This window comes from Peromyscus californicus, unplaced genomic scaffold (assembly GCF_007827085.1).
Source record: "Peromyscus californicus insignis strain IS unplaced genomic scaffold, ASM782708v3 Scaffold_9__1_contigs__length_137607984, whole genome shotgun sequence".
Lineage (NCBI taxonomy): Eukaryota > Metazoa > Chordata > Mammalia > Rodentia > Cricetidae > Peromyscus > Peromyscus californicus.
The window spans coordinates 47,853,271-47,872,422 of NW_026294617.1; the positions used below are offsets into that span (position 1 = coordinate 47,853,271).

Genomic DNA, 19,152 nt, shown 5'->3' on the forward strand with positions numbered 1-19,152 from the left:
GGATGTTTACAGATGTGCCCTTCAATTCTGATCTAGGGACTGGGTCTGGGATGCTTACAGATGTGCCCTTCAGTTCTGATCTAGGGACTGGGTCTGGGATGTCCACAGATGTGCCCTTCACTTCTGATCTACGGACTGGGTCTGGGATGTCTACAGATGTGCCCTTCAGTTCTGATCTACGGACTGGGTCTGGGTTGTTTACAGATGTGCCCTTCAGTTCTGATCTCCAAATAGGCGGTCCTAAGTCCTATGAACCTATGAGGTCATCTTTACATGATTTTAACACATCTCCTTCTCTAGCATGAAAAAAAGTCTGTGAGAAATGAAGTGTATGTGTTACTGGAAAAATAGATTGATTCTTCAAATGACATACCCGCTTGCCTAGTTGAAGCAGGAGGCAGTTCTGTTTTGACACAGGAGCAAGGAAAAAGAAGCAAAGTTAGCCCAGCAGAAACCTGGGTGTGAAGACAAAACCCAGAAGCTCTTTGTGTGGTTGGAGAAGTTCCAAAGCATCCTAGGCCTAGAGCATGAGCTCAGTTAGGTTGTTATTTTTGAGACTCTAACCACACTCAGCAGCGGGATACAGTGTACCACTCCAGTCTAAGAGGAAATTCTGCCACTATCAGGAGAAAGCTTTGGGTCCACTGCTTGGCCTCAAAAAACCTTAATTCATGGTATAAAGTTCAGATAATAATATTGTCTTGTGTGACTAGCAAATAAGGCAAGAACCCTAGGAAAATAAAAAGGTGTTACCAAAAATTATATTTACAAAATCAAAATGTTGAGGGATGAGGTGAGGGTGAGCCAAAAAGAGGTCATATGATGATGTTGTGTAAAGGAGAGAAAAGCCAAGCCGCTGGTAGAAATGGCCCTAGACCACGGCCCCACCTGGGTTGGCGTTTGTGGGCTAACCTCCAGCCCTCACTTGTCCTCTAGGTTGTGTGTTTGTGTGTATAATACACCATGTGCAAACTAATGGTGTCACAGATGAGGAGGTCAGGGCCCTTTGTTCTGGCCTCAAGCTCAAAGGAGTCTCAAATTCTGATTCACATTCAATAGAAGTATCTGAAAGGGATCAGAATGAAGCTGTACATAAATAATGATTCCAAATGAGCTTCATTTACCTCAGTCCAAAGGACAAGGGGCTTCACACTCTAAAAGTACTTGAGTTCTCCTGAAACTTTTGTAGATCTTATTATTTAATTTACCGCAGAAACACGATGCTTCTGCTTAGCTACAGTAAGACCCATTGGTTAAATAGCTCCTTTGCCAACTTTTAGATGCCGGGCAAAGACCATTATTAACACAAGCACTCACACACACCTGCACTATGGGATATCTACCCTTGGAGGTTGTCTTACTCTGCTATTTTTGACGCCAGCCTCTATCACAAATTTCTGTCCTGTGTTTCCTTTGCTCTCTCCTCAGTACTTGCTTATTTTAGCTGTTATTTCTGGTGGACATACTAGACACCTGGTCTCCTTTGACAGGTCAACACATCAAGGACAAGTGAGTTAGAAATTCCATGTCTATGAGAGAAAAATCAAGGTATTTGATTTATTTATTTGTGTGTGTATGTGTATGTATATATGTATGTATGACTATTTTTATTTTATGTGTATGGGTGTTTTGACTGTATGTATGCATGTGCTTCAAGTGGGTGCCTGTTGCCTTCAGAGACCAGAAGAGGGCATTGGATACCCTGGAAACGGAGTTACAGACAGTTGTGAGCTGCCATGTACATTATGGAAATTAAACCCAGGTCATATAGAAGAGCAGCAAAGTGATCTTAATCATTGAGCCATTGAAGAGATCCCCAGCTCATTTTATGTTATTAATTTTAATTATACATATGCTCGTGTGTGTGTGTGTGTGTGTGTGTGTGTGTGTGTGTGTGTGTGAGTATCCCTGGAGACTAAAGGTGTCTCATTCCCTGGAGGTGGAGACACAGGCAGTTGTGAACCACCTGATATTGCTGGGAACCAAACTCACATCCTCTGCTAACAGACACTCGTAACCACTGAGTCATTCCTCCAACCCCAATTTCTATGTCTTTAAATACACATCTACTTCAGAAAGACTCATTGTCCCTGAGGATGGCAAAGCAAATTCCCCAAACAGAAAACCATTCATCCTGTGCAGGGTTTCTCCTAGGAGAGGAAGCCACCCCAGAACAACTGTATAGCTGTGCATTTCAAACCACGAAATATTTCTGTTTATTTTAAATTACATACTTACTTATAATTCTTATGTATGGTAACTATAGGTATTCTCTAGAAAGATTTTATTAAAAATATGGCAGAATTAAAGTTTTAGTTTCAAATAACTTAGTTTTGAAAAGCTAGTTTAGGTTAAAGATGATAACATAGTGAGATGATAAACCAAAAAAATCTCAGTGTAGCTGACAGTAAATTGGTTGTAGGATCTAAGTTTTGTATTCCTGTGAAAAATCAATGTTGGGAGGATTTAAACTTTTACACTATTGCAACTAGTTAATTTGTCACTGATCAGATTATTTTAATGGCCAATCGTTCTCAAGAGGAGCCAGTAACTTCATTTGTAAAACATATGCCTCCTATGTGTGCTTTATCTGGCCTGTTTTGCTTGTATGCAATTCAGTAGCTAACCTACATCCATTCAAACAAAATATTTTAAAAGCTCACTTGATAAAGGACATTACATGTTGATTTTATGAAGAGTCTAATTTTTTTTTTTAAGTAGCATAACAGCTCTCAGCAAATATTTTGCTAATCCCACAGACGCTGGGAGAAAGACCACTGATCTGAAATATGTTCAAATCAAAGCAAGCTTTATTAGCATCCCTGGGAGGTGTTCAAGAGATCAGCCTCAAGCCCATTTCCCATACCTCTTTAAGAGGGCAAAACCCCAAGGTGGGGCATCTTTTCAAGCAAGTATGGTTACAGAAAAGGGAGCAGGCAGGATTTTACAAAACAGTTAAGGAAATCTTCCTGGAGCATTTGTCCCAGAACTTTTCATGATTACTTGGTAGGAACAGCCCAGTTCTGAGAAACAGACACTTTTTTGCAGTGAACAGAAACTTAGCTACAGATTCAAAATAGTTCCCAGGAACCAAGTGGAGTTGGGCAGGCTCCTCAGTTCCTTCTAGAAACTCAACCGTCAGGTCTGAGTTCTGTTTGGTTTGGGGTTTGCTGCGTCTCATCCCTCCAGGCATGGTTTCATCTTCGGGTCTTAGCCTCATTTTAGGAACTACTGCTGCAGCTGGGTTGGAGGTGATCTTTCAGGCCTTCCGCAGTGTCCTGCTCTTTGAACCCACTTCTTATCCCCAACACCGCAGGCAGATACTCCACGCCACATCTGTTTGCTTTCCTCTTTTCTGGAACGGACCATTCTCTCCACTCCCCCTGCCTCTCCCCCTTCATAATGCAAGGAGCTGAATGTCATTACCCAAGTTCTTTTTTGGTTGTTTTATGTATTGGTTTACTATATGTGTGTGTGTGTGTGTGTGTGTGTGTGTGTGTGTGTGTGTGTGTGTGTGTGTTTTCCATTTGTGTTCAGGTTGGGGAAAAAGATACTCACACACTCTCTTGATGGTTTCCTTCAGACCTTTTCTTTATTCTTCTTTTGCATTCTCTATTCTTTATTTTCCTGGTGATTTCCTTCTCTCATTCTTGATGTTTCCCTTCTAACTCTATCTTTATTCTTGATGTTTCCCTTCTAACTCTATCTTTATTCTTGATGTTTCCCTTCTAACTCTATCTTTATTCTTGATGTTTCCCTTCTAACTCTATCTTTATTCTTGATGTTTCCCTTCTAACTCTATCTTTATTCTTGATGTTTCCCTTCTAACTCTATCTTTATTCTTGATGTTTCCCTTCTAGTTCCTTCTGACTCTCTCATTCCTGATGTTTTCCTTCTAGCCCATTTTAACTCTCTCTATCTCCATTATTTCCCTTACAGCGTATATACCCCAGCAAAATCTTTCAGGCAATATAAAAATTACAATGTGGTTACATTCTGTTTTTCAAGTGAACGGTTACGAGTACAAAACAAACAGTAAAGAACAGCATGTTTTCCATATCCCTTACATGATTAAACATTTTACATATTACAGTTGAAAACAAATTATCCCAAGAACCCTTGTACATTCATACCCAAGCAACTTGTTACAGATTCACCATGTGGGCAAGCAAGATATTCTTCTCCGTCAGGTCTTTTACTGTCAGGCTGCATTTTACAGTTACACAGAAAGGGCCAATTGCTTTACTACTTATCTTGAAAGGTAACCTTATAAGGAATCTTAAAGGAATCACAAACCTAAACTTTTATATATGAAAAAGAATCAGCCAGCTGTACTTTAAATCTTTGGGTGCATACCCACTCATCAATAGTATTTTTGTATTAGGAGATTGAGGACAAAAATGGGTATGACGAATTAATCATCACCTTTAGTCTTCAACCAATCCTAGCAAGAAAGGTGAATCAGCTCGTAATAACTGGGCTGCTCTGTTCTTGTTCCCTGACCTTAAAGAGTTCCTCACTCAACCATGTGCCTTTCTAACACTTTAGACTCTCTTCTTGGGTATTACACCTCAAAGCTATCCTGGTCTAACTTTAAGTTATTTTCAAAGCTTTGCTTCAGCTGTGCTGCACCCTGAAACCTGTGAACACGTCTCCCAACATTAAGGTTCAAAGAATTTAAATTAGCTGGGCTAACTGGGACTCAGTTGTTTTTCTTAATCATTAACCTAAGCCACAGTCTATATGGCTCCTAGTATTACTGCAACTTGATATGCCATGTTTGGTTGATATCCATGGGAAGCCTGCCCTGCCCTTTCCTGAGGAGAAATGGAGGAATGGCTGGGGGGGGGGGGGGGAGCAAAAGGGAGGTGGGGGGAGGGGCAAGGAGGAGAGGAGGGAGGGGAAACTGTGGTTGAGATGTAATAATAAATAAATAAATAGCCTTTAAAAACCCATTTCATCATGTCTGATAGACCTCAGAAACCCAGGGCAAATGGCTGAGGTGCCTTTCTAACATGTCAAAGTGAACCCTGACCAGCTCTTGCTGCGTCACTCAGTACCACAGTTTCTTCCAGCACTTCTCACCCTGCTCCCTACCCTAAACCTCCTGCTCCTATGGTGTGGGCTTCCACTTCCCTTTCCCCAGCCTGATCCCTATATAACTGGGCAGTTTTGGCTGTACCAGTCTCTTTGGCTCTTGGCCCAGGCTACCTTGGTCTTCGGCTTCTCTCTTCCTCTCCCTTCCCCTCTCTCCTCTATGGTCAATGAGTCCCCCAGCCATGTTCAGCTTGGACTCTTCCCTCTGCCCGCTTTCTCCCTCATATCTACGTTAAAACTCTTCTCCACACTTGAGGAGTGGTCAGGCCCTCCTCTTTTTACTTCATTTTTTATTCAATGTTGTGTACAAAGCTCAATTTCAGGACATGAAATCCCACCAATCCCCACCCTGGAAAGCTCGGCCCCCAAGGCACACTACATAAGCCTGCCTCCTGCTCAGTTCCCTGCCGCTTCTCTCCTGAGCAGAGGCAGCCACCCTCATGTGTTTTTCCCAATAAATCTCTTGTGTGAGGTTTGTTGTGTGGTGTGACTTTGTGATATTCCTTGGCTCCCGACTACCAGGATACCACTCCCTTCAGAGCTGGGACACTTGCCCTGGGGATGCCCTGGGGATACATCTCCCCTCAGAGCTGGAACACTTGCCCTGGGGATACATCTCCCCTCAGAGCTGGAACACTTACCCTGGGGATACATCTCCCTTCAGAGCTGGAACACTTGCCCTGGGGATACATCTCCCCTCAGAGCTGGAACACTTGCCCTGGGGATGCCCTGGGGATACATCTCCCTTCAGAGCTGGAACACTTGCCCTGGGCATACATCTCCCCTCAGAGCTGAACACTTGCCCTGGGGATACATCTCCCCTCAGAGCTCTAACACTTGCAAACGTCCTGTTTGCTATGCAAGCATTGTTATACAAGTGTTCTAAAGTTCCTCCATTTTGGTTAAACCGATGTCATTCCCAACGTACAGGAGTAATTCACATGTACAGAACTAGAATAACTTATTGTCCTGGATTCCAGCCCTGCCTGTCCAGAGGACCCCCAGTAAAGGGCAGCACTGGAGATGTTCGTCATCATCTGACACTCTCAAATCACCACTCCCTGGTTACCCCTAGCAGCGGCAAACCATGGGCTAAGAGAGGGAATGTTTCCCATTTTCTCCCTGCTGTCTTTCTGCCCTGTAAGTACCCCAGCCTGTAAGCAGACAGCAGGCTCTGGTTCTTATACCATAGGTCCTTTCTGCAGGCTTTCCCCACCCCCCAGTAAAAACCTGTGCTACTTCTGAGTCAATCATTGCCTTGTCTGTCTTTCCTTCTTCCACTGGGTGGTCCCTACAGGGAGGCAGGAGGCAGGCTGTTCAATAGAGTCCCCTTCACTCCCCCTCCACTCCCATTTCCCCTCCAAGTCCTCTCACCTACCCTGCCCCCTCAAGTGTCACCAACAGGGGCCATCCCCATTGCCACTGATTTGACTTTGAATACTTTTTGAACTTTTTTTTTTTTTTTAAACCTCTGAGGCTCTTCCTTTCTACTTCCCAGTAGGTGGACACCTGAGAAACCCTGGCCCTGGGTGGAGAGTTTTCCTGTATCATACTGTTGATCTCCCCTCTCTCCTGAGGATCTGTGAAGACGGCCCTTTTTTGGAGGATACCCAAAGCAGGATCCAAGCAGGGCTGGACCAAGCAGGGTTACCAAGGAAAGAGAACACTATTCCCGTTTTGCTCTGGTTTTTGTTGGGAAAATCTCCTTCATAACTTCTCAAGGCCATTTGGGTGAGCAGTCATCTAAACTGCCTGGAGATTAGCCTTTGACATGTTTACACAAAAATCTATCAGCTTTGGAACTAAAAGGCTTTATTAAGACACAATGCCTCAATCCACTATAATACAGTCCAGCCGCAGTACCCCAGCAACAATGTCCACCTGGGCCACTGCACCACATATACAACTTCCAAATTCAAAAGGATTTTCCATTAATGCAAAGGAATGCGACCTGAAGTTTCCTGTATATAAGCTCTCATCTCTTCCCACAGCTACCCTTCTCTTTGTTCATCCTGCTCCATCAGGTTCCTCCTGGCCAGTCTGGGGAGCAGTTGCTGCCTCTGGTCGCTTCCTCCCTAGCCATGCCCATGCCCAGTCAATCCCTGCTCCAATCAGATGAGGAGTTCCAGCCAGACTCTCCAGGATGCCCAGTCTAATCCTCTTCCCCTCTGAGAGCTTCTCTGACACTTCCCATTTCTACCTACTTTCCACCCAGACCCACCTCCAGGGCTACAAAGCAGAATCAGCGGCCTCACCCACCAGACCTGCCTCTGCCCACACTCCGCTCCTTCCCTTGTTGGCTGCCTTGAAACCAGGTTTAGAGTTTACCACAATAGTGAGAGTAGGAGACTTAGAGTTCCTCCTTCCATAGCTCCAACCCCGAGCTGACTCGCCTTCCCAGTTACGTTTGTTTTGGTTTTTTTCTGAGATAGGTTTCTCTGTGTAGCCCTGGCTGTTCTGGAGCTCACTCTCATAGACCAGACTGGCCTCAAACTCACAGGCGGCACCACCACCACCCACCACCCAGTTACATTTTTTAAAACGCTAATCATGTTCATTCAGCCCATAGACTTCCAGACTGCTTCGCTAGCATGCAAAAATGCCTTCAATCACACCTCTTTATCTTCCTCCGCTTACCCCAGGAAGCTATATACCTAAGACCTAAATATCTAACCTTACCTTGCCTGCCTCCCCTGTGCCCCAGCACAACTCTTAGCCAAGCAGCAAAAGACAAGGTGTTTTTCTAGAAATTTAAAAAAAAAAAAAGGTAGTCCTTTGGACAACAGGACTCTGCCCAGATACAAATATTCACAAATATTGCCCTTTGTTCCTGTCAATGGTTAAATGTAATCATGTTATTTCAATGTGTTCATAAATGCTACATGTATGCAAACTGTCTTTATATGTCATAAAACCTATGGCCATTGCTAATATTATACATAGTTCTATACCTGATTTTAAGATGTGTGTGTGGTAGTGCATGACTTTAATCCTAGCACTTGAGAGACAGAAACAGCCTGATCTACCTAGTGATGCCAGCCAAGGCTACATAGTGAGACTGTAATGGTGAACATTATGTTTAAAAGTTTTAAATTACTGTGCTTAAGAGAAGTATAAAACAAAAATGCCTCTAACCTATAAACCCCACTTGTGCAAGGATAGATAACTTCCTGGAATTCTGGGAGCTGTTCTTGTAATTGCCTAATAAATGCATTCATGTGAGATAACAAACTGCTTGTTTTCGATTCTGTAAATAAGCTTGCTTGCTCCTGACTGCAGGTAGGCAGGATGTGTGCTTGATTACATATAGGGGGATGTGTGCCTTATTACACATCAGTATGTGTTCTTGTCCCTGATTGCATGAAGGCGGGATGTAGCCTTGTGAGTTTTGCCTTTATAAATCCCTGGCTAATGTAATTCGGTACTACATCTCAAGAGCCCTCTCAGGTGCAGTCCTGACTTCACGAGTATTTGGTGCCTGTATCTGAATAAAGCCTCTTCTCTGTTAAAATGTATGCATGGTCAGACTGGTGAATTTCTGAAGGACCCCAGACCCAAAACATTACCCTATCTGAAAAAAAATAGAAGAAAATGAAACAAATGTGTGCACATGGATGTATACAGAACACACACACACACACACACACACACACAAACATACTCAAAGACAAAGGTTTATACTCAAAGACAAATAAAGACACTTTAAAATTTATAGATAATATCAATATATTTTAAATATAACTTCTATTTTACAGTGTATTTATAATAAAATTTTGTGATACAATATGACTTCCTGAGTTTTCAATTGTTTGTTAAAAGATATAATAGTTATACATATAAAGTATAAAGTGTATTTTTGGTTAAAAATGAAGCTAGAGTGTTTTTAATTAAAGATGATTAATATAAATATTTATTATCTTTTTTGTTTGTTTTTGGAATCAGGCTCCAGAACATGTAGCCGTGGTTGTCCTAGAACTTGGTCAGTATGTAGACCAGCTGGCCTCAAACTCACACAAAAATAATAACAACAGCAAGCAATAATGAGTTATCTGAAGTAAAATTACTCCCTCACACCTGGGAGGAACATGAAAACACATTGCTAGAACAATTCCATGTTTTGGAGAAACTGAGGTCATAAGACTCTTGTCTTTTTTTCTTGAAATGTTGTCACAGCACTCAGAAGTCTCCTCCCACGACTCCATTCCTGGACCACGTTCTCACAGACCCCTAAAAAGTAAACACAACCAGCCGGGCGGTGGTGGCGCACGCCTTTAATCCCAGCACTCGGGAGGCAGAGGCAGGTGAATCTCCGTGAGTTCAAGGCCAGCCTGATCTACAAAGCAAATTCCAGGAAAGGCGCAAAGCTACACAGAGAAACCCTGTCTCGAAACACCAAAAAAAAAAAAAAAAAAAAAAAAAAAAGTAAACACAACCAGATGATTTCACTAATTTAGTTGACGCCTTTGGCCAAAAGGGAAAAGATTGAACTTTCCAGATCCTGTTATATTTAAATTTTTACTGGTCTTTTCATCAATGATAAAAATGATGCTAATCTTGATTGTGTTAAGGTTAAAGCAGTACTAAGCCACTGTGGTAATGCTGCTTTTTTCAATCAGGCCCCTATCTTACTGCATCGTCAATGTTCTCTCAGAGGAATGGTGTGGTAATATTTTATTTGAGCTGAAATGTGATATTTTATTTGTACGTTAATAAATAAAGTTCGCCTGGAGGTCAGAGGACATAGATAGTCATCCATAAACAGAAGTCAGGCAGTGGTGACACACACCCTTAATCCGATCACATGGCAGGCAGAGTCTCTGTGTGGTCAAGGACACAGCCAAGCGTGGTGACACACACCTTTAATGCCAGTACTAACCATAGAGACCTGGAGGTCTGTATAGACAGGCAGTGACAAGGAAGTCATGTGGCTGGGCTTAGAGCCAATGAGAAGGCAGAACAGGAAGGCACTAAAAAGCACAGGTTAGACAGGAAGAGGCTCTCTTAGGAAGCTATGGCGTGGTGGTAGGATAAGGTTAGTCAGTGGCTATTTGCTATTTCTCTGATCTCTTCGGCTATTACCCCTGTACTTAGCTCTGTGTTTCTTATTTAATAAGACTGTTTAGAAATTCATCTACAGAATTGAACCTATCAGCTAGAATAAATAGATGAGAACACATCACATCAGTTTATGTTAAAATACTACCAATAGCTGTCTCAGAGCTGGGAGGCCGGGAACTTGGTGGTTGCTCCGTGTTTGAGTCTGGTGCCTCAGCCATTGGAATAGTCCCACAGTGTCTGTCTCTCACTGAGGAGGTTGACGACCTGGTAGTGCTCAGTCCGTGAAGCTGGCTGGGTGCCTTAGCAGTCCCAATCCAGTGCTAAAAAACCTAGAAGATTCCTGGAGCGTCACTGGTCCTTAGTTCACAATGCTGGAAATGTCTGGAAATGCTGGTTATGACAGCCGTGAAGGAATCAGCAGCAGCGGCAATCAGTAAATCAACTTAGCAGCAGGAGCGAGGGTGACTGAGCAAAAGGTAAAAGTTTTCCTTCTATCCTTCCCTTTTAAAAACATTTAAAAAAAAAAAATAAAAAAAATAAAAAAATAAAAAAAAAAACATTTTTTGCCGGGCTGTGGTGGCGCATGCCTTTAATCCCAGCACTTGGGAGGCAGAGGCAGGCAGATCTTTGTGAGTTCGAGCCCAGCCTGGTCTAGAGAGCGAGATCCAGGAAAGGCGCAAAGCTACACAGAGAAACCCTGTCTCGAAAAAAAACAAAAAACAAAACAAAACAAAAAACATTTTAAAAAGAAGTATTTGTACTTTGTAATGTGTATTAGGGTTTTTCATGTACGTATGGGCACCCCGTGTATGCCTGGTGCCAATGGAGGTTAAAAGAAGGAATCATTTCCCTGGAACTGGAGTTATGGATGCTTGTGAACCATCCTGTGGGTGCTGGAAACCAAACCCGTGTCCTCTGTAAGAGAAACCACTGAGCCATCTCTCCAGCCCCTGCCCAGTCATTTTTACCTGGACTGCTACCAGAAGGCTCAGCCCACACTCAGGGTGGGTCTTTTCTAATTGTCAACAATATACTGTTTTTGTATTCCTGATAATTCTTCTAATGTCTCTCTTTCTAAATAGGTTTTCTAAACCCTGACAATAGGCTTTTCTGCCGACTCAGTAAGCCAACATCAAGCTGAATTGAAAAAGTAGAAGAACAGGTTTATTTGAGCAAAGCAAGTCCTGGGTGGGTTCTCCAGTCCCAGATTTGGAGAAATCACACACCCAAACTAAAGCAGGGAGGTTAGATAGATAGATAAAGTAGGCTAGGTGTGATGACGTGTAGGCTAGGTTTGTGCCCAAGTATGGTCAAAAGCTGAGTGCTTTAGGTGGGGACTTGGGCTGCTGGCAACTTCAGAGGAGGAGCTGTGGCAGCTGCCAAGAAGGCAGAACCGGGCTTTTTGGCGCCCTTTCTTTGTTGGAGATTCTCTGAGAGGGTGGGCATTGGAGAGAGAGAGAGAGAGAGAGAGAGAGAGAGAGAGAGAGAGAGAGAGAGAGAGAGAGAGATGGGGTCTCTCGGACCTTGCAGGAGTGAGCCCAAACACTTTACAAGATCTACAAAATCAGACTAAGACCATGCCAAGCATCACCATCTCATTGTTGGCCTTTGCTCAGCTGGTCCTGTGACCGTCTAATTCCTCATGTCTAGGTCCCCTTGATTGCCCCAATGCATAAGAGTCAACAAGAGTGGTAACCCCGAGTCTTCCAATGCTCCCACTTCAACTGGAAACAGCCACGGAGACTCAATGACTGTCTCCTAAGTACTTTTAGATTCAGCTATTGAACTCACTCGTTCTCATCTGAAGCTCCACCACTATCTGAAGCTCCACCACTATCTGAAGCTCCACCACTATCTGAAGCTCCACCACTATCGGCTGTGGACTGCTTGCTGACCTCCACTATTGAATCAGGGTGGTTTTCCACTATTGAATCAGGGTGGTTTTCCGACCCCGCACTTAAAGGCCATGGCTTTTCACCCTGTCTTTTAGCTACCTAATCCATTGTGTACACCAGAGGCTAAGCTGTTTTAGCCAGGACAAGCAAGGCATGTCAACAGTATCTTTTTCCTCCAAATTTTCCAGTATCAGAGATTGCCCCAAGACCCTACCTGATGAGGATCCCACACTTGTCCAGCAGGAAAGAACATGAGGATCCACTGTGCCCCTTTCTCCTCCTGTGTATAAGGAAAGAACATGAGGATCCACTGAGCCCCTTTTTCCTCCTATGTATAAGGACAGAACATGATGATCCACTGTGCCCCTTTCTCCTCCTATGTATGACATTGTTAGGCAGGAATGTCAGAAATGTTAGCTAGTGCCACACTATTTTGTAAATCTCTCCATTTTGGTTAAATGGTGATCACTAAAAAAAAAAAAAAAAAAAAAAAAAAAAAAAAGCCAGGTGGTGGTGGGGCACACCTTTAATCCAGAGGCAGGCAGATCTCCGAGTTTGAAGCTAGCCTGGTCTACAGAGCAAGTTCCAAGATAGCCAGGGATACACAGAGAAACCTAGTCTTCAAAAACCAAAAAAGAAAAAAAAAAGTAATTTGCATTTCCAGAACTAAAACAACTTGTTTTTCTACCTTTCTGCCTTCCCTGTCCTGTGACCCCCAGTAAAGGATCACAGTAGATGTTTATCATCATGTGACATTCTTTAGCACATCACTCCTGAGGTTTCCCTGAAGAAAAATGAGTCAGAGAAGCAGACAGACTTGATTTCAACAGGTTGAGACTGCTTTGTTGGAACAGTGAGGAACCTTTCCATGAGATGAAGGTTGAGCACATTTAGAGAGGCTGAGGGACGGGCGGGCACACACACACACACACACACACACACACACACACACACACACACACACGGGTAGCTAGCTATAGCTACCAGGAAGTTAGAGCTATTTTGTGTGTGTGTGTGTGTGTGTGTGTGTGTGTGTGTGTGTGTGTGTGTGTGGTTTGACTAGAAACAAGGTGGGTTGTTTTTGATACCCCAATACCCAGACATATTGTTTCTGCAAGTAGGGCAGATCTGCCCGGCTGGCGCCAAGCAATTCCTTATGTCTAGGGGTATTGCCAGATACAGCCTGACTCAATTTCTCATGATCTGAAGCTATTACCCGACAAACCCTAGCAATGCCAACCATGGCCCCAAATGGGAAATTTTCAGTCATTCCACCCCACCTCACCATTGTGAAATGTTATTTTCAGGTGTGTTACTTTTGTTTATGTTGCATTTGTTTAACTCTGTGGAGCTGTGTTATTTTTCTTGTCTTAAAATACCTGGTGGTCTAATAAAGAGCTGAGCGGTCAATAGCAAGGCAAGAGAAAGGACGGGTGGGGCTGGCAGGCAGAGAGAATATATAGAAGGAGAACTCTGGGAAGAAAAGAAGAAGAGCAAGAGAACAAGGAGAGGAGGAGGCCAGGGGCCAGTCACCCAGCCACCCAGCCAGTCAGAGTAAGAGTGAAAGTAAGATACACAGAAGTAAGAAAAGGAAAAAGCCCAGAGGCAAAATGTAGATGGGATAATTTTAAAAAAGCTGGCAAGAAACAAGCCAAACTAAGACCGGGTATTTAAAATTAAGAATAAGCCTTGTGTGTGTATTTGTTTGGGAGCTGGGTGGTGGGCCCTCTGAAAGAGTAAAAACAACCAATAGCATCCCACTTTCTGCTCTGTAAGTACCCTAGCCTGCAAATAGAGAGCTGATTCTTTATCAGAGTCCCCTTACAGATTTTTTTTTTTCTGAAAAACAAATCAAACCCCCTGTTCTATCCTGAATTCATTTCCTTATCTGTCTTTCCTTCTCCTTGACCTTATTATAGTAGGAGCATATTTTTTTTGTTACAAACATAAATATTGCCTGAATGAACCAAGACCTTGAACCACACATTGCTTTTATCTTGATACATTGTTATAATGCACATTACTTAGAAGTGTTTTGACATCCAGTAAAGAGCATTTAGATGTATATTGTCTCTCTAAGATGCTTGCTTTTGATGATCAGTAGCTCTTGTCAATGCTGTAAGAGCTTTTCAGATTCAGTTTCTAGAAGAAATATTTGAAGGTCTCAGACCCACATCATAACCAGGAAAGGAACTCAAAATTAAAATTTCAATTAATAAATATTTATTTAGGTCTGAGTGAGTCAAAGTCTTATATAGATAGTTTTTCTTCAGTCTCAAATTCTATGGTTATCAAATTACTGCATTTTAGTTAACCACCTTTTCAAAGGAAGAAGGAAAAAGAGGCATCAGCTCCTACATATCAGTGTAGTTCAAAAATCATCTCCCAAACATGCGTTCACACACAGAGACACAGACACACACACAGACACACACACAGACACACACAGACACACACACACACACTAAATTAGCCATGACAGAAAAAAGTAATAGTAAGCTCAACAAACAATGCAAAAGTGTAGGGGCCAGAGGTTTGTTACTAAGTTGCTTTGAGAAACTCTAAGCGTAGGTCAGGTTTTACCTCATACTGCCTTAGAAAGCATCATAAACTCACAAATTACTCATGCAGAAGGGCCCCAAGATAGGGCAAACTTACTATTTCCCATAATTACACAAATCACAAAAGAGAAATCCTTGACAACCTTGTTTGTTTTTCTCAAATATCTCAATGGAACCCCAATGTTTCAACAGAGAAAGAAAAAGATGAATACATTTCATCCTTCCCTGTCCTACCAAATATCTCAACAGAACTCCCGATTCTGCTTAGAAGGGCTTCCAGATTGGCAAAGTCTGTCCTATAAATAGCATCATGTGCCAAACAGTTGAATGGAAATGACTCAGAAGAACTCCCAGAGACAAAGCCAGACAGTGACCAAAATAGTTGAAAAAGAATTAAAGCCATTCTCAGGAGTCCTGAACCAACGAAGACAGCTCCAAGATACACAGGGAGAAACCCATAAAAAAGTCAAACATTGTCCAGGGTCCAAAACAGAGTCCACATGCATGTTTCCATGCTTTATGGAACAGAGTTACAAAGCAGTGGCTACTCATTGAAGTGGGGAGATAAGAAAAGCCCTTTGGGGCTGGAGAGACGGCTCAGGGGTCAAGAGCACTGGCTGCTCTCCAGAGGATTGAGTTTGGTTCCCAGCTCAACCTGGGGTGACTCATGATCACATGTAACTCCAGGTCAGGGGATCTAGCACTGTCTTTGGGCATCCATGGACATGTGCACGTACATAGCAAATACTCATAAAATTTTTAAAATCTTTTTTTAAAAAAGTCCCTGAAATAAATGATTTTAGTAACTGTGCTAGACTCCTGGATCTTCCTCTTTATTGAGGATCGCCTTCCTGTAAGTGGCTGACATCCGAATTGTGCCTTTTCTCCGAGTGTTGATCTCACCAGTTGAGAACAAGAATACCACCTCGATCTTAAGCCATATTTGAAGCAAGCTTTAATTAAATACTGGCCAGGAGAATGGGCTCTAGCCAGGACCCTTCCATGGTTCCCAGGAAATGGCCACAAGTCACATTTTTGCAGGGGCTTAAAAAGGCAAACCTACAATTTACCGCATTTCCCATCAGGTCCAATCAGTGGCAAGCATTAAGTCCTGACGTATTTCCTGCTTATCTATCTCCTGTCTACATGTGATCAAGCATATCCAGTGTAGATGGGACAAACAAACAGAGGACAGACAGGAACTTATTCTTAACTGTCTTAATTGCAAACAGAACCCTTAATCTGAAGGGTATATTTCTCCTGTTTTGGTTTCACACCCACTATGGCTGGCCAAATTTGTTACCAAGTTGTTACCACTTTCTGGGCCCATGCTTTGACCTTAGTAACTTTTGTAACATTACTTTATGTGAGTCAAGTCTTCATATTTAAAAAGATCCAAGCTTTCCACCACCTTCATAAAAGAATTTTCGCATTATTCAGTATAACTTGCTTTACAAAATTTGAGCTTTTAAATTGGCAAATGATTGTCTTATGTCTTCCAGGAAGAGCTTCATTTCTGGATACATCTACTTTAAGTCCAAACTCTTAGTGCTTGAAAACAAACGTCTTCCTTCTAAGAAAAGAATAGTGACTGGGTCCAACCAATTGCGTTACTAATGTACTATTGCTATTTAAAATGTCCAGATGACAAATGAAAGCCTCAGGGAAGACCTATGACATACTCATAATTCCGAGTCACTTAAAGTGACTAACTCCATTAATTCTTATTAGAGATGTGTAAAGATTCGGATTGACTCTTTTTAATCCAACAACAACAAAACCAATCTCCAATGACAACATTCATGATGCTTTATACCTTAAGAGTTCATGCTTATTGATTTAATGAACATTTAAAGTATGTTACATTATATAGTTAGCTTAAATTTTAAAAAATAATAAGCAAGGATTGGGACAGGTGATGGTTATTCTTACTTGTCAACTTGACTGGAATTATCTAAACCCCCAAATGGCTGGATATACCTGTTTCTTAGTTAGGGCTTCTATTGCTGTGAAGAGACCCCATGACCACGGCAAGTCTTATAAAGGAAAAACATTTAATTGAGGTGGCAGCTTACAGTTCAGAGCTTCAGCCCATTATCATCATGGTGGGGAGCATGGCAGCATGCAGGCAGACATGGCGCTGGCTACATCTTGATCAGAAGGCAACAGGACACTGAGCAAAGCTTAAGCAAAAGAGACCTCAAAGCTTGCCCCAACAGTGACACACTTCCTCCAACAAGGCCACACCTACTTCAACAAGGCCACACCTACTTCAACAAGGCCACACCTCCTACTAGTGCCACTCTCTATGAGCTTTTGGGGGCCAATTACATTCAGACTACTATAACCTGTGAAGGATTTTTTTTTTCTCAATTAAATCGTTTGAAGTGAAAATATCCACTTTTTAAAAATAATTTTTGTTTTATGTGCGTTGGTGTTTTGCCTGCATGTATGGGAGGGTGTACGATTCCCTGGTACTGGAGTTACAGACTGTTGTGAGCTGCTAAGTGGGTGCTGGGAATTGAACCTGGGCCCTCTGGAAGAGAAACTAGTGCTCTTAACCTCTGAGCCATCTCTCCAGGCCTGGCAGTGCAATTTTCATTGTGTAAATACCCTTTGATCCATATGCAGTTCTTTGTTGGAAGGTAGAGTCTTACTTTCAAATCAGGAATCAGTGCAATTTCCTTGAACTGTCTGTAGAGATTCCGAGACTGTGGGATTGTCATTTGGATGGACTTGCTGTTTATTTGAGCAGCATGATCTGCCACTTTTAGCATCACTGTCACATCCGGGGACTTGAGGGATCTGCAGCTGTCTGAGCTCTCACAGCCATGTCCAGTTTCCACTGAAAATCTATGAGCTTGCAGCAGGTGATCTCCGATTTGTCATCCAGCCCCGGTTCCCTTAATGGAGACTCCTCCATGGCAAGAGTGGAACTCCGAAAATACCCACTTTTAATCAGGATCTTCTGAGATGGGAAGATCTACCTTTAATCTGCGCCATGCCTTCTACTGGCAGCCTACGTAAAGACAAAGTCCTAACCCTTGATTATTATTTTTTAAAAGTTAAGCTAACCATATACTATAGCATACTTTAAATATTCATTGAATCAATAAGCATGAACTCTTAAGGTGTAAAGCATCATGAATGTTGTCACTGGAGATTGGTTTTATTGTTGTTGGATTAAAAAGAGTCAATCCAAATCTTTACACATCTCTAATAAGAATCAATGGAGTTAGTCACTTTAAGTTATTCAGAATCATGAGAATGTCATAGGTCTTCCCTGAGGCTTTCATTTGTCATCAAAGAGAAGCTTGCTCTTTGCATGTGTGCCCTCACTCTCGATGGCCAAGCCTATTCCTTCACTGGCATTAAAGCCTACTTCTTCAGGATTCTGATGTATACCGAAGACCAGCTGAGACATTCAGCCTTGTGTACTGAACAACTACTAGAGTCTTGGACCTTCCATTGGTAGACAGACATTGTGGACTAGCTGGACCACAGCCTGCAAACCCCACATGAACAATCCATGGATTCAATCCAGCAATACATAAATCTATCCTGGTGGCACATGCCTATATTCCCAGCACTTGGGAGGAGGAGACAAGAGAATTTCAAGGCTACTCCCAGTACGTAGTAAGTTAGAAGTCAACCTGGGCTGTATAAAACTGTGACTCTAAAACAAACTCCAAATAAAATCTACTGATAAAAAGTAAATGCGCAATATTACAAAGAGACTCATCCTTCCCTTTCTGACTGTGGAAAAGTAGGTAAGACTTGATTATACTCAACAAAGTCTATGGAACCCGATTTCTCATGTCTGACCTTTAGTTTCTGTCCTTTTCAGTAATAACATCTGAAAAGACAATTTTGTTAGAAGGAAATTTACAATGATGCTCTGTTGTTATCTGATTTCTTCTCTAGTTTAAATTCCCTTTTACTTTTCCAAAGTAAAATATAATGGAATATCAAATAACAGAACAAATAAAATTATTCGTCACAAATAGGTTATAACTATAAAATAAAACGAGTGAAAGAAAAACAAAAATTAAAAGATGAAAAATTATTTCAAACATTATAAATATCATATAAAATATTTCATAGAATACATGTACCTATAAACACAAGGGGAAACATCTAGTCAACCTGGTTAAAGAATGATGTTTGGTTGGTTAAAGTGTCTGCTTCCTACATCTGCTGCCTTAACTCTTTAGGCCTTATTGTGTTTTTGATTATTTTAACTTTTGTTGTAATACTCCTATTATTTCTATATGCAACATGTAAATGGTGTGTCAGATGCAGGGGATAGAAAATGAAAACTCAAGCCTGGATAATAATAATGACCACTAGAATTTGGTCTGATCCAGAGGTTTATTCCTTAATGGCATAACAGCCTTTTCTCTCTCCTGAAGACTGTTTCCTTGCCCACTGTCTCGTCTTTATCAGATCATAAGAATGAGCACAATAGGGCATAGAGCAATATTTTGTCTCTATATGTACAAAAACGTGACGTTTAGCCAACAGGAGGGATTGTGAACTCA

General features: G+C 42.0%; 1 pseudogene; it reads right to left on the bottom strand.

The window, feature by feature from the left end:
• Nucleotides 1-15,422: 15,422 nt before the first annotated feature.
• Nucleotides 15,423-17,534, bottom strand: LOC128106579 (COMM domain-containing protein 6-like; annotated as a pseudogene).
• Between the last annotated feature and the right edge of the window lie 1,618 nt (nt 17,535-19,152).